Source organism: Monodon monoceros, unplaced genomic scaffold, assembly GCF_005190385.1.
Source record: "Monodon monoceros isolate NGI ecotype Baffin Bay Population unplaced genomic scaffold, NGI_Narwhal_1 Super_Scaffold_20, whole genome shotgun sequence".
Taxonomy (NCBI): Eukaryota; Metazoa; Chordata; class Mammalia; order Artiodactyla; family Monodontidae; genus Monodon; species Monodon monoceros.
The window spans coordinates 103,157,329-103,173,821 of NW_021703777.1; the positions used below are offsets into that span (position 1 = coordinate 103,157,329).

Here is a 16,493-nt window from a genome sequence, read left to right on the forward strand (position 1 = left end):
CTATTTTTAGTTTTTTAAGGAACCTCCATACTGTTCTCCATAGTGGCTGTATCAACTTACATTCCCACCAGCAGTTCAAGAGGGTTCCCTTTTCTCCACACCCTCTCCAGCATTTGTTGTTTGTAGATTTTCTGATGATGCCCATTCTAACTGGTGTGAGGTGATACCTCATTGTAGTTTTGATTTACATTTCTCTAATAATTAGTGATGTTGAGCAGCTGATTTTCATGTGCCTGTTGGCCATCTGTATGTCTTCTTTGGAGAAATGTCTATTTAGGTCTTCTGCCCATTTTTTGATTGGGTTGTTTGTTTTTATGATATTGAACTGCCTGAGCTGTTTGTATATTTTGGAGATTAATCCTTTGTCCATTGATTCGCTTGCAAATATTTTCTCCCATTCTGAGGGCTGTCTTTTCATCTTGTTTATAGTTTCCTTTACTGTGCAAAAGCTTTTAAGTTTCATTAGGTCCCATTTGTTTATTTTTATTTTTATTTCCATTACTCTAGGAGGTGGATCAAAAAATATCTTGCTGTGATTTATGTCAAAGAGTGTTCTTCCTATGTTTTCCTCTAAGGATTTTATAGTGTTTGGCCTTACATTTAGGTCTTTCATCCATTTTGAGTTTATTTTTGTGTATGGTGTTAGGGACTGTTCTAATTTCATTCTTTTACATGTAGCTGTCCAGTTGTCCCAGCACCACTTATTGAAAAGACTGTCTTTTCTCCATTGTATATCCTTGCCTCCTTTGTCATAGATTAGTTGACCATAGGTGTGTGGGTTTATCTCTGGGCTTTCTATCCAGTTCCATTGATATATATTTCTGTTTTTGTACCAGTACTATACTGTCTTGATTACTGTAGCTTTGTAGTATAGTCTGAAGTCAGGGAGTCTGGTTCCTCCAGCTCTGTTTTTTTTCCCTCAAGATTGCTTTGGCTATTTGGGGTCTTTTGTGTCTCCATACAAATTTTAAGATTTTTAATTCTAGTTCTGTAAAAAATGCCATTGGTAGTTTGATAGGGATTGCATTGAATCTGTAGATTGCCTTCGGTAATATAGTCATTTTCACAATATTGATTCTTCCACTCCAAGAACATGGTATATCTCTCCATTTGTTTATGTCATCTCTGATTTCTTTCATCAGTGTCTTACAGTTTTCTGAGTACAAGTGTTTTACCTCCTTAGGTAGGTTTACTCCTAGGTATTTTATTCTTTTTGTTGCAGTGGTGAACGGGATTGTTTCCTTAATTTCTCTTTCTTATCTTTCATTGTTAATGTATAGGAATGCAAGAGATTTCTGTGCATTAATTTTGTATCCTGCTACTTTACCAAATTCATTGATGAGCTCTAGTAGTTTTCTGGTAGCATCTTTAGGATTTTCTACGTATAGTGTCATGTCATCTGCAAACAGTGACAGTTTTACTTCTTCTTTTCCAATTTGTATTCCTTTTATTTCTTTTTCTTCTCTGATTGCCGTGCCTAGGACTTCCAAAATTATGTTGAATAATAGTGGTGAGAGTGGACATCCTTGTCTTGTTCCTGATTTTGGAGGAAATGGTTTCAGTTTTTCACCATTGAGAATGATGTTTGCTGTAGGTTTGTCATATAAGGCCTTTATTATGTTGAGGTAGGTTCCCTCTATGCCCACTTTCTGCAGAGTTTTTATCATAAATGGGTGTTGAGTTTTGTCTAAAGCCTTTGCTGCATCTATTGAGATGATCACATTGTTTTTTTTCTTCAGTTTGTTAATATGGTGTATCACATTGATTGATTTGCATATACTGAAGAATCCTTGCATCCCTGGGATAAATCCCACTTGATCATGGTGTATGATCCTTTAATGTGTTGTTGGATTCTGTTTGCTAGTATTTTGTTGAGGATTTTTGCATCTATATTCATCAGTGATATTGGTCTGTAATTTTCTTTTTTTGTAGTATATTTGTCTGGTTTTGGTATCAGGGTGATGGTGGCCTTGTGGAATGAGTTTGGGAGTGTCCCTTCCTCTGCAATTTTTTGGAAGAGTTTGAGAAGCATGGGTGTTAGCTCTTCTCTAAATGTTTGATAGAATTCACCTGTGAAGCCATCTGGTCCATGGACTTTTGTTTGTTGGAAGATTTTAAATCACAGTTTCAATTTATTTCTTCCTGATTCAGTCTTGCAAGGTTATACCTTTCTAAGAATTTGTCCATTTCTTCCAGGTTGTCCATTTCATTGGCATAGAGTTGCCTGTAGTAGTCTCATGATGCTTTGTATTTCTGCAGTGTTTGCTGTAACTTCTCCTTTTTCATTTCTAATTTTATTGATTTGAGTCCTCTCCCTCTTTTTCTTGATGACTCTGGTTAATGGTTTATCAATTTTGTTTGTCTTCTCGAAGAACCAGCTTTTAGTTTTATTGATCTTTGCTATTGTTTTCTTTGTTTCTATTTCATTTATTTCGGTTCTGATCTTTATGATTTCTTTCCCTCTACTAACTTTGGGTTTTGTTCTTCTTTCTCTAGTTCCTTTAGGTTTAAGGTTAGATTGTTTATTTGAGATTTTTCGTCTTTCTTGAGGTAGGATTGTACTGCTATAAACTTCCCTCTTAGAACTGCTTTTGCTGCATCCTATAGGTTTTGGATCTTCGTGTTTTCATTGTCATTTGTCTCTAGGTATTTTTTTGATTTTCTCTTTGATTTCTTCATTGATCTCTTGGTTATTTAGTAATGTATTATTTAGCCTCCATGTGTTTGTGTTTTTTATGTTTTTTTCCCTGTAATTTATTTCTAATCTCATAGCATTATGGTCGGAAAAGATGCTTGATATGATTTCAGTGTTCTTAAATTTACTGAGCCTTGATTTGTGACCCAAGATGTGATCTATCCTGGAGAATGTTCCATGTGCACTTGAGAAGAAAGTGTAATCTGCTGTTTTTGGATGGAATGTCCTATAGGTATCAATTAAATCTGTCTGGTCTGTTGTGTCATTTAAAGCTCATGTTTCCTTATTAATTTCCTTTGTGGATGATCTGTCTGTTGGTGTAAGTGAAGTGTTAATTCCCTCACTATTATTGTGTTACTGTTGATTTCCTCTTTTATAGCTGTTAGCAGTTGCCTTATGTATTGAGGTGCTCCTATGTTGGGCACATATATATTTATAATTGTTATATCTTCTTTTTGGATTAATCCCTTGATCATTATGTAGTGTCCTTCCTTGTCTCTTGTAACATTCTTTATTTTAAAGTCTATTTTATCTGATATGAGTATTGCTACTCCAGCTTTCTTTTGATTTCCATTTGCATGGAATATCTTTTTCCATACCCTCACTTTCACTCTGTTTGTGTCCCTAGGTCTGAAGTGGGTCTCTTGTAGACAGCATATATATGTGTCTTCTTTTTGTGTCAGTTCAGCCAGTCTGTGTCTTTTGGTTGGAGTGTTTAATCCATTCACATTTAAGGTTATCATTTATATGTATATTCCTATTGCCATTTTCTTAATTGTTTTGGGTTTGTTTTTGTAGGTCCTTTTCTTCTCTTGTGTTTCTCACTTAGAGAAGTTCCTTTAGCATTTGTTGTAAAGCTGGTTTGGTGGTGCTGAATTCTCTTAGCTTTTGTTTGTCTGTAAAGCTTTTGATTTTTTTGTTGAATCTGAATGAGATCCTTGCTGAGTAGAGTAATGTTGGTTGTAGGATCTTCCCTTTAAATATGTCATGCCACTCCCTTGTGGCTTGTAGAGTTTCTGCTGAGAAATCAGCTGTTAACCTTATGGGAGTTCCCTTGTATGTTATTTGTCATTTTTCCCTTTAATAATTTTTCTTTGTCTTTAATTTTTGTCAGTTTGATTACTATGTGCCTTGGCATGTTTGTCCTTTGGTTTATCCTTCCTGGGACTCTCTGTGCTTCCTGGACTTGGGTGGCTATTTCCTTTCCCATGTGGAGGAAGTTTTCTACTATAATCTCTTCAAATATTTTCTCGGGTCCTTTGTCTCCCTCTTCTCCTTCTGGGACCCCTATAATGCAAATGTTAGTGCGTTTAATGTTGTCCCAGAGGTCTCTTAGGCTGTCTTCATTTCTTTTCATTCTTTTTTCTTCATTCTGTTCTGCAGCAGTGAATTCCACCATTCTGTCTTCCAGGTTACTTATCTGTTCTTCTGCCTCAGTTATTCTGCTATTGATTCCTTCTAGTGTATTTTTCATTTCAGTTATTGAATTGTTCATCTCTGTTTGTTTGTTTGTTCTTTAATTCTTCTAGGTCTTTCTTAAACATTTCTTGCATCTTCTCAGTCTTTGCCCCCATTCTTCTTCCAAGGTCCTGGATCATCTTCTCTCTCATTATTCTGAATTCTTTGTCTGAAAGGTTGTCTGTCTCCACTTAATGTAATTGATTCTCTGGGGTTTTATCTTGTTCCTTCATCTGATACATAGTCCTCTGTCTTTTCATTTTGTCTATCCTTCTGTGAATGTGGTTTTCATCCCAGAAGCTGCAGGATTGTCATTCTTCTTGCTTCTGCTGTCTGCTCTCTGGTGGATGAGGCTATCTTTAAGACACTTGTGCAAGCTTCTTGATGGGAGGAGTGGTGGTGGGTAGAGCTGGGTGTTGCTCTATTGGGCAGAGCTCCGTAAAACTTTAATCTGCTGGTCTGCTGATGGGTGGGGCTGGGTTCCCTCCCTGCTGGTTGTTTGGCCTGAGGCAACCCAACACTGGAGCCTACCTGGGCTCTTTGGTGGGGCTAATGGCAACTCTGGGAGGGCTCATGCCAAGGAGTACTTCCCAGAACTTCTGCTGCCAGTGTCCTTGTCCCCACGGTGAGCCATAGCCAGCCCCCGCCTGTGCAGGAGACCCTCTAACACTGGCAGGTAGGCCTTTTTCAGTCTCATGGGGTCACTGCTCCTTCCCCCTGTGTCCTGATGCACACACTACATTGTGTGTGCCCTCCAGGAGTGGAGTCTCTGTTTCCCCCAGTCCTGCCGAAGTCCTGCAATCAAATCCCACTAGGTTTCAAAGTCTGATTCTCTGGGAGTTCCTCCCTGTTGCTGGACCCCCAGGTTGGGAAGCCTGACGTGGGGCTCAGAACTTTCATTCCAGTGGGTGGACTTCTGTGGTATAAGTGTTCTCCAGTTTGTGATTCACCCACCCAGTGGTTATGGGATTTGATTTTATTGTGATTGTGCCCCCCTACCATCTCTTTGCGGCTTTTCCTTTGTCTTTGGATGTAGGGTATCTTTTTTAGTGAGTTCCAGTGTCTTTCTTTCGATGATTGTTCAGCAGTTAGTTGTGATTCCAGTGTTCTCTCAAGAGGAAGTGAGCACACATCCTTCTACTCCACCATCTTGAACCAATCTCCTGTAAGGTGGATTCTTTACCGCTGGACCACCAGGGACGTCCCAAGCCAATATCTTATATGTAATGATTTAGAACCCCTAAATCTTCTACTACATCACACCCACTAGGATGGCTTTAAAAAAAGAGACAATAACAAGTGTTCATGAGGGTGTGGAAAGATTGGAACTCTCACACAGTTGCTGATGGGAATGTAAAATGGCACAGAGACTTTGTAAAAACAGTTTGGCAGTCTTCAAAAGGTTAAACATAGAATTATCATATGACCTTGCAATTCTACTCCTAGGAATTTTCCTCCCAAGAGAATTGAAAACATGTCCATATAAAAACTTATAAACAATGAACACACGTGTTCAAAGCAGCATTATTCACAGTAGCCTTAAGGTGGAAGCAACCCATGTCTATCAACAGATAAATGGAAAACCAAAATGTGGTATATACATATAATGGAATACTCTTCTTCCTTAAAAAGGAAGGAAATTCTGACACATGTTACAACATGGGTGAATCTTGAAGACATTATGCTAGGTGAAATAAACCAGTCACAAAAGAACAAATAGGATTCTGTATGAGCTACCTCGAATGTCAAATTCATAGAGACCAAAAGTAGAATTGTGTTTGCCAGGGGCTTGGGAGAGGGGAGAATGGGGAGTTGTTTAATGGGTATGGAGTTTTGTTTCAGAAAATGAAAAAGTTCTGGAGATGGTTGTGATGGTTGCACAACAGTGTGAATGTGCTTAAGGCCACAGAGTTATACATTTCAAATATGGTTAAATTAGTAAATTTTATGTTACACATATTTTACCACAATAGAAAAAGACTTGTAAATGAATGTTCATAGTAGCACTATTTATAATACCCAAAATGTAGAAATAACCCAAATATTTATCATGAATAGATAAGAGTGTGGTACATCTATACAGTGGGATATTAGACATAAAAAGGAAGTACTGATACACACTAAGACATAGATGAACTTTGGAAACATTATGCTCAGTGAAAGAAATCAGAAACAAAAAGCCAAAATTTTCATGATTTAATATATCTGAAATATCCAGAATAGGCAAATCCCTAGAGAGAGAAGGTCAATTAGGTAGAGGAGCGATGAATGAGGACTGACTCCTAATGGGTACTGGAATTATTTCAGGAGTGATGAAATTGTTCTGGAATTTGATAGTGGCAATAATGGCACAACTTTTTGAATATACTGAACCCACAGAATTATATGCTTCAGAATGATGAATTCTATGGTATGTGAGTTATATCTCGATTTTTAAAAACCCTAAATCTTAATACGTGACTTTTATGATGCCATGTTGCTAAAAAACAATGGCATGCCCCAGTCTCAGCATACTATTTCTAGCTATGTAACTGAGAAAATTAAGTGACCCCCCCTTCTGACTCTGTAAAATAGGGATAATAATAATTACCTCTCCAGATGTTTGTGTTAAATGAGCTAACATATGTAGTGCTTTAGCATGGTGTCTGGCATTTACTAAGAACCCAGTAAATTTACTAAGACCTCTTGGGACATGAGCCTTCAGCAGCTTCCAGTACTATTTCAGATACTATTTCCAGATATTTTGGAAAATGGCTCAACTCTTTTGTCATTTTACCAATACTCTTTACATTCCAGGTCAAAACCGCCTCTCCAAATTCTCTTAATGCTCTTTATAGTAACCCTCCCATCAGAATGGGCTTTTTAGGTATCCTTCAGTTTACTTTGCATATTCTTGCAGCTGTGTCTTTTCTTGAAAACAGTGCTGTCTCTCTCTATGCCTCTCTCTTTCTCTGAATTTCATCCTGCCCTTAAAACTCAGAAGAAGCCTTTCCTCATGCATTAAACTTTTCCTCTTATTTCAAGATTTTCACTACATCTTTGACCAGTGAAGGCTTACTTTGGTTATATTTTTAAAGTATTTATCTTATTATGTGATCTTTTGAAAGTATGTGTCCAGGTAAATTAAAGCCCCTGAGCACAGGGTCACATGTTATAATGCTTTACCTTTCCCACAGCACTTAACACATTGTCCTGATGTGGTATATTCGGAATAGACATTTGCTATTTATGAGTTAAGTTAGTGCTACATCTCAAGTAGAAGGAGTTATGCTAATGATTCTCTATCCTGGCTGCACCTTAGAAACACCTGGGGAGCAAGGCTTCATTTTAGGCCAACAAATCAGAATCTCTGAGCGTGAGGCCTCAACTTTACACCCAAGGTGATAACTATAACCAAGGCTGAGAACTATTATATTCAACAGGTGAAGTAATACAAGCCAGTGGGTCTCAAACCTAATTGATTATCACAGTCAAGATGTGATCACAAACTGATGTGAGCAGAGATGCTTTGGATATTGCAAACTGCTCTACAAATATTAGACAAATACTGTGGTGCAGTTGGGACTTTCATTGATTTGAGAAAGATCCTCCAGCCCCGTATTTTTCACAGCCAGTGGCATAGTGGAAATATCCAATTATAGGCACCTGAAACCTTTAAATGCTACGCAATAGCTTTCATACCAGATGTACATGCTGTGTTCCTTTTTGCTAACTTAAAAATATTCAAACTGTATCTTTTCCAGGCTGGCCACCATTCAGCAGCAGACCCTCTCAAGATTGTCTACTTGCCCTCGCTCCTGTTGAGTTACCACGGGTGGAGGCAGGAGATGGGCTCCGCAGCAGCCAACAGGCCATGACCCAGGAGGCGCAGTGAGGGATAGAGCTGCTGGTAAGACACTGGGGACAGTTGGTGCTTGTTTGCGAGTGTAGGTTTGTTCTCAGTTTAATGGTCAATCTCTCTTACAGCCTCCAACGCTAAGTTACTCTGTACTCTCTCAGATACCTCTATTATCTATGCTTAGGATGCCTGGCTTAGATTTTAAGGTCTATGCATCCCCTAAAGTTGTGTGCTGACTTTTAAGTACTGATACATACATTTTTTTTTTCCTCTGAAGAGAAGGTAGATTTTCATCAGATTCTTAATGTTCGCTATTTTAATAAAAGAGAGATAAGAGCCATTCAAATATAATAATAAGCATGGAGGAAGGTGCTGTCTCTAACCACTTGTCACAGCATTTCTCTTCTCCATTCTTACGTCACCTATGGCCACTTTGTCTCAATCTTGTTGAGGACCCAAAAAAAGTGCTATTCTGTGGTTATTTGCTGGTCTGAAAGTGAGTACCTCTTGAACCTAGGCAGCTGGGTTTCATGACAGTTTGGCTTCGTAGAACTAACACAGAACTAAAGTTTAGAATGACAGATCTCAGGAGAGCCTATGTGATTTTTTTCACGTGATTTTTCTGAAAATACAAATAGAGGTACTGAGAGAAAGACACTTTTTTCATTATGTTCTTATAGTTGATCTTAATAAAGATCAATTTGTTTTGCTAATGAGTGTCCCAACCTAAAGGGTTTCTTTGTTTTTTTTTAAGGGTTTTTTTTTTTATCACATCACTATCATTTATATAGACATATAGAAGTAGAGAACTGATGTATCTTTTTTCCCCAAAATATTTAAGATGAACACTAGAATGAATTCTACTATGTATACCTTTGCCTGTACTGTAAACCAGTTTAAATTGTGGATGCATTGTAGAAAAGAAAATGCAGGTTAGCTAGAGAAAAGGAAGAATGAGGTTTTTTGTTTTTTTTTTTCCACCTATAACTCTTTAGCAGATAATTTAGCTTTAGTTTCACTGAATCTTGTTTATACATTCAGCATAGCAGATCTTCTAAAAAGCCTGTGTAGCTGTAATCTCTTCCCTCACTCCAGATGCCTGAGGATATAAGTATCCGCTCTGCCACTTGATACTTCTTAGAGACTGACCTGGTGCTGAGAAATCCTTTCCAGTGTGTCCTCAGTTAAACTCCCATGATCTCTGGATGTTGCCATTTTCAAGACATAGGGCAAGTGCATCTGCCTAGATTACCTCTCTGCCCTGGGAATTTTAAGTCACTGTGTAAGGGAAAGAGATCTCAGCACAGTAGTAACTCTCAGAATGAAAATTTTCCCCTTACATGTTAATGTTTTTAGAGTAATCATGGTCACTGAAAATAGACTTCCTCTTTCCCCTCTCATGCTGGAAAATCTTAGGTAATTATGAATAAAGCATTCTTTGCTTTTCCCCTCCTGCCTTAGTGGTTGCTTTACCTCTCACTGCGGGGACTGTGGCTACTCATTCTATACTTGGCCTTAACATGAGAACTGAGACACATTTTTAAGATAGAATTGTTATCTCTTTAGTGAAGTCATAACATTAGTCAGAAGATTTTCTCTTCTTGGTGGTGAAGGGTGAGTAAGTAAGGAAGAGTAAAAGTTTAGGGAAAAGTATAAGATATATTACTAACAAGAAAAGAGGACAGGAAATTAAAATATCAGCTGTTATTAAAAAAAAAAAAAAGATTTTCAAGTGACTACCGAAGGAGTTCTTCCCTCATATCCAAAAAATAATCTAATTTTGTATTTAGTTTTTTACAGTTGGATAAGCTCAGCCAAGGACTTATTTTCAGTACTAAATACGCCGGGGGCTCATTTTTAATAATGTCTCTGTGTGTTCTTGGGAACATTATTTAACCTCTTTAAGCCTTGTTTTATTTGGCAAGGAGGAAAATATGTCAGAGTTAAATAATAATGGAATTATGTAATGTTATATGGATAATGTGTGCAGGGCCTAGCACATAATAAGTTCTCAATTTTATATTAGCGTTTGTTTATTATTAATAATCACTGTTACTAATCTTGCTTTTAGTTTTTTAATAATGAATCATTCCAAAAGTATTTCTTGACCACCTGTCAACTACCAGGCACTCTTTAGGAACTGGGATGCATTAATGAGGAAAACAAAGTCTCTCTTATTTATAGAGTGGGAGACATACATAAATAAAAGTGCATAGTATGTAGAATACCAAGAAGTGCTAAGCATAAAACTTTTGGTAGAAAAAGGAAATTGGAGGCGTGGTGAGTTAGTAATTGAAGATAGAGTAGTCAGAAAAGACCTCAGGGTAAAATTATTTTTTAAGTAAAAACATGAAAAAGGAATACACGCATACCATAAAGTTACATTTCAGGTAGATGAGCAATATACTACACTTCAGGTAGATGAGAAATATACTACAAAGCCCTAGAGTAGTTTTTTAAGAGTGATTCAAAGAGAATCAGAACATCGTGTACAGCTTGATCACGTATCACCAATAAACATTTACCCAGGTACCCAAGTGAGTGATACAGATAAAAACTTGGGAAGTTCAAAGAATGGCAAGGCCCATCTAGACTAGAACAGGTAGAGAAGACTTCATGAAGGAAGGGGGAAGCTTGTGGTCTGGATCTTGAAGGAGAGGAAGAATTTGGATAGTTGGTAAAAGGGCACAAACCTTCAGTTATAAGATGAATAAAGTCTGAAAATCTAATATATAACATGATGACTAGAGTTGACAATACTGTGTTGTATAATTAAAATTTGCTAAGAGAGCACAACCTAAATGTTCTCACCAAAAAACAAAACCAAAACAATTTAACAAAAAAAACCCTAAATGTGTCAAGTGATGGATGCAGTAATTAACTTGATGGGGGGAATTCTTTCAGAGTGTATATATCAAATCATCATATTGTATACCTTATATATTTTAGTTTTATTTGTCGTTATACCTCAGTGAAGCTGAAAGAAAAAAAAAACTCCAAAGAAAAAGTTCTAAAGTTATTTTTATACAGTTCACAATCATGTAGCCTCACACCATCAGCCATAAAACAAATAAACAATAAGGAATGACATCCCAGTGACAGAAGTGGAGGAGAAACAGCATGAGATGGAATAAAATAAGGATGTTGGCTTTAAGGGCAGGGGGTGCACTAGGAAAGGGGCAAGGGCAGGCAACCTTGTACAGAGTTGGCAAGTAGTGGGAAAGGAGATGGGAAAATAGGTGAGGTCAATTTTTATAAAACCCTAAAGCCAGTCTAAAGATTATTACATGCCATTGTACACATATTGAGGAACAACTGGAGGAGGTGAGGAACAACTGGAGGAGGTAAGTAACAAGGTAAATTCAGGTCTCTAGCGATATTATTATTTTGACAAGTTGAGAAGAGTAGGGAGATGGTGGAAGTTGTTGGAGGAATTTCGGAGTGAGGTTGAGAACATGGATTATGATAATAAAGATAAGGCAGAAAAGGGAAGAGAGATTTGATATATTTTAAAGAAAAATGATGATTTAACTGCTAATAGCACATAGGAGATTAAGAAGAAATGTCAAAGTTTTCAAGCTTTAAATTGACCAATGAAGTGTTGGCATTATAGGAAATTATAGGAAATAGGGTACCCAGAAATGATACATGACTTCCCTAAGTTCATGTCATTAGTTATTGGCAGAACCTGGACTAGCTCCACGTCTCCATATTGACAGCTCCCCATCCCCTGCTCCCCATGCCATCTGTAGGAAATATTACTGATTTGTATTTTGCCAGATTGCTTGGGGAGAATAGAGTTAGAAGTTTTGGATTTGCCCATTCACACTGTTTTATAGCCGTTTTTCTAATTAATGTGGACATTTTTACCCTCTCTCATGAAACAGATCTAAGTTGTTTAGAAAGGGTCAAATAAGCATTGGTAAAACTGGAAGAGGGTCATTCTATATGCTTAGATTCTCCCACCTATAGTGATTATTGATGTTTCCTGATTTTCTTTTTTTTTGCGGTACGCGGGCCTCTCACTGTTGTGGCCTCTCCCATTGTGGAGCACAGGCTCCAGACGCGCAGGCTCAGCGACCATGGCTCACGGGCCCAGCCGCTCCGTGGCACGTGGGATCTTCCCGGACCGGGGCACAAACCCGTGTTTCCTGCATCGGCAGGCGAACTCTCAACCACTGCGCCACCAGGGGAGCCCAATGTTTCCTGATTTTAAATGTCATCTTTCTGTCTCTTCAGTAGTTTTAGATGGAACAGTTATTTCTATCATTGTACCTATTTTCTGTTTATTTTTCAGAAGGAAAACGCCTTTTGCCATCTCAAATTTAAATCACCACCTACATTTTAAAATTAAGACTTCAATCATCCCTTCCTTATAGGCCAGTCTTATAAACTGAAATCCATCGTCATTGTTCTAACAAGCCTGATTAATTTATCCTTTGAGTCATAAGACTTTAAACAACAAAAAGACCCTAGAGATCATCCAAGGCAGTGCTCTTCAAACTGCACCCTTCAAACTCTTATTTTTTCTACCCATCTATTTGTTATTAAATATTTTCTTATTTTTAATAAAATGTAATTTTCTAAATTATTAGAAGTATACTTAAAAGAGAAAATTTTATTTTTCTATTAACAACAGTGCTACAATTCTTTCTTTCTACATTTCTTTACTCTCGCCATTATACATGCCTCATTATAATACAAGTCATGACTGAACCATATGAAAGCAAAATCTTTGTTACCTGTGGTATCTTGTCTTATATGCATATAAGGCCCAGATTGGTCTCATAGTCTCTATGTCCCAAGAGAGTGAATTATAGAAGACTATTGACGTTCTCATGGGACTCTGCTGAGAACTTTGGCAGTCCCTAAATTCACAAATAACACTATTAACACTTTTGGCATCAGTGCCTGTCCACATATGACACATATTTGAGTTTGGAACGAGTCAGCCATGCTAAAATAGACTGCACCCTATGAAAGTTATTTTCACCATTCTTGTGTTTCAGTTTCCCTATCAAAAGGCGAAGTATCAGTTGCCTCTATTGATCTCATAGGATATTTTAAGCATAAATGAAAGAGTCTTGGTGAAAACACTTTGTGTTCTGAAAGAAAGTTGCAGTGCGACTAAAGGCACTAGAAATGTTTACCCATCGTTACAGATGTTACTCTAACCAGACCTTTTCCTCAAAGTGTGAAATTAATTTGTTCTCTTGGCTTTTTCAATGTTGAAAAGATTAAGAGAACAAGTAATAGGTTTCTGGGAGAATCTATGATTGTATAGTTAATGTTGTATATGTGTATAACAATTTTGTAATTTTCAACCAAGAACACATACAGTCCTTGAATCTTAGTGGTAGTTTTAAAGGGACTTTATAAAGCAAAAGCAAGGGACTTCTCTGGCAATCCAGTGCTTAAGATTCTGCGCTTCCACTGCAGGGGACATGGGTTCAATCCCTGGTCAGGGAACTAAGATCCCACATGCCACGCAGTGCAGCCAAAAAAATAAATAAATAAAATAAACAAACAAAAAACAACCTTGGCCATCTTTCCAGATCTTGAATGCTCCCCCCACTTGCACATGTACACACCCATCTTTCCTTGAATTCTTCCAGCCAGCTTGCTTCTTACTTCATTGAGAACGTTGAACTTGTTGGGCAGGAACTTCTACCACTTCCTTTTCCACCCACACCCCCAAATCCAGCTTGTCCACATCTCTACTTATTCTTACCACTCTTAATTTCCTTTCTCCATGAATTAATCATTTCCTAATTGTTCCCTCTGCTTCTGTTCTTTTACTCTTTTTTCCACCTGCTGGTCAATTTAAAGTGCTCTTGTGTGCTCATTCTTAAATGCAAATATAACCATGTATACTCCCTTCTTAATACCCTTTGATGGATACCTATTGTTGAACTTTGTTAAAGCAGTGGAAGCACCACCCCCTACCCCACCTTCCTTGCAAAGTTTTTACAATTAAAATGAAGTTCATCTGGTCAGTGCAGAAATGGATACAATGTGGGGACTCATAGGGCCACCTACCTACCCCCTTTTCAGCCAGTGTGGCCCTGAACAGCTCTGTGAACTCTTGCTATCTAAAGAACTCAGTTTGGAAAACCATTGACCTATAGGAAGTAGATCAAACTCTGTATTTAATATTCCTGATCTGGCTCTTGATTACTCTTCAACCTCCTTGTCACCATATTGACTGTCCCTCAGATTGTGTGGTATAATTCTTCCTAACTATAGGCCTTGAACATAACATTATATTTCACACATTCAAGTCTTTGTACTTGTTCCTCTCCTGGTTAAATGTCCTTTTGCTGTAGAGCCCCAGCTCAGGTTTCTCATCAGCAAAACCTCATATTTGTGGCATTTATTGTCCCTCAAACATCACACTTTCTGTAGTCCTGTGTGCCTGTCTTCTCTGACATCCCTAGGACAAAGGCTGTATCTTATCTTCCATTCCTAACATCTTGCACTGTGTTTGGTTACATAGTAGGCACTTAATCACACTCTTCAAAAGAAGGAATTCACTTTGTGATCATATCTTCTGTTCTTCCTTGTCCCCTCTGGCTCCTTCTTAAAATAGATTCAGCACCTGCCCATTAAGTGGGGGTGGGGTGTGGGAGGAACTGAGAGGGTAAGAAGTTGGAACTTACAGTGTCTAGACGTGGTAATCTTGTATACAAAATTACCTTGTTTCAGAGCTTGAATCTCAGAGATACTCAGTTGTAATTAACATTTGTAAAAGTAATATTTGATGCTTATATATTTTTTCCCTAAAGTGTCCTACTGAAAATAAATTGATTACAATTGGGATTTGTGCTTTTGTTGGCTGTTTTGGGAGACTTTAAGGATATTCTAATTCCAGTAGTATTGGTGAACATAAATGCTTCACTATAGGAAGAGAAATTTGAAAGCTGTTATGGATAATATATGGTGTCTATTGGGTGATAATTTTAATGAATAAACACACTCAAGACCTTGTTTGTTGAGACATGAATGCAGGAAATGTTTAGAAAATTCCAGAAAGTTTAGTTGACGATAGATTTTCTGACCTAGCAGTTTTTTGTTTTGTTCTGTTTTTCACTCTCAGGTGAAAGGAGAAAGATTGGTCAGTGTACTTTAGAATGTAGGCCCTTGTGGGAAGCCATGTGTTTGGCAGTGCTGCCTAGGTGCCTTGCGATGTTATGAGGACATAGCTGGGAGTGTATGCAAGCTTACAGGGCTAAATCGATATGCTGGATCTCTAGAGAGCATTTCAGGAAAGACCTCTGAGCTCCAGGTTCCCTAACCAAACAGTGACGTGATTATTAAAATCCATAGCTTCAGAGGAGGGTAAATAAACTTCCCGCATCAAATGCAGGATTGAATACTTTGGAATTTTAAATGTATTTCATTTAGAACAAAAAAATGTTTAGCCTTTTGATATATATATTTCTTTGAAGTATAAAACCAGATGGTCTCAAAAAGACTTTTTTCCTTTATTCAGTTTCATACTATTTAAAAAAACATTTTAAAATTTGAAGTATAGTTGGGCTTCCCTGGTGGTGCAGTGGTTGAGAGTCCGCCTGCCGATGCAGGGGACACGGGTTTGTGCCCCGGTCCAGGAAGATCCCACATGCCGCGGAGCGGCTGGGCCCGTGAGCCATGGCCGCTGAGCCTGCGCGTCCGGAGCCTGTGCTCCGCAATGGGAGAGGCCACAACAGTGAGAGGCCCGCGTACCGCAAAAAAAAAAAAAAAAAATTTGAAGTATAGTTAATTGATAATGTGTTAGTTTCAGGTGTACAGCAAAGTGATTCAGTTACACACAAACACAATATATATTATTTTTCAAATCCTTTTCCAGTATAGGTTATTAGAAGATATTGAATATAATCCCCTGTGCTATACAGTAGGTCCTTGTTTATTTTATATATAGTTGTGTATATCTGTTAATCCCAAATTTCTAACTTATCACCCTCCCCCTTCCCCTTTGGTAAGTATAAGTTTGTTTTCTATGTCTGTGAGTCTATTTCTGTTTTGTAAATAAGTTCATTTGTGTCATTTTTTTAGATTCCACAAGATATCACATATATTTGTCTTTCTCAATCTCTAGGTCCATCCATGTTGCTCCAAATGGCATTATTTCATTCCTTTTTTTTATAGCTAAGTAGTATTCCATTGTATATATTGGGATAGCCAAAAAGTTTGTTGGGTTAGTGAATACAGTGTTCAGTAAAATTCTTGGTGAAAATGAAAAATGTGTCTTTTATTTTTACATAAAACCAAACGAACTCTTTGGCCAACCCAATATGTACCACATTTTCTTTATCCATTCATCTGTTGATGAATACTTAGGTTGCTTCCACATCTTGGCTATTGTAAATAGTGCTGCAATGAACATTAGGATGTGTTTGTTTTTCTCTTTCTGACTTACTTCACTCTGTATGACAGACTCTACTCATATATATGGAATCTAAAAAAAAAATGGTTCTGATGAACCTAGGGGCAGGACAGAAA

General features: G+C 37.6%; 1 protein-coding gene across 1 annotated transcript in view; it reads left to right on the forward strand.

The window, feature by feature from the left end:
• Nucleotides 1-16,493, forward strand: part of TET2 (tet methylcytosine dioxygenase 2) — a 134,090-nt gene that overhangs the window by 37,232 nt on the left and 80,365 nt on the right. Inside the window, exon 2 of the mRNA XM_029234836.1 lies at nt 7,897-8,042. The gene's annotated coding sequence lies outside the window, so the exon portion shown is untranslated. The remainder of the gene's footprint in view (nt 1-7,896; nt 8,043-16,493) is intronic.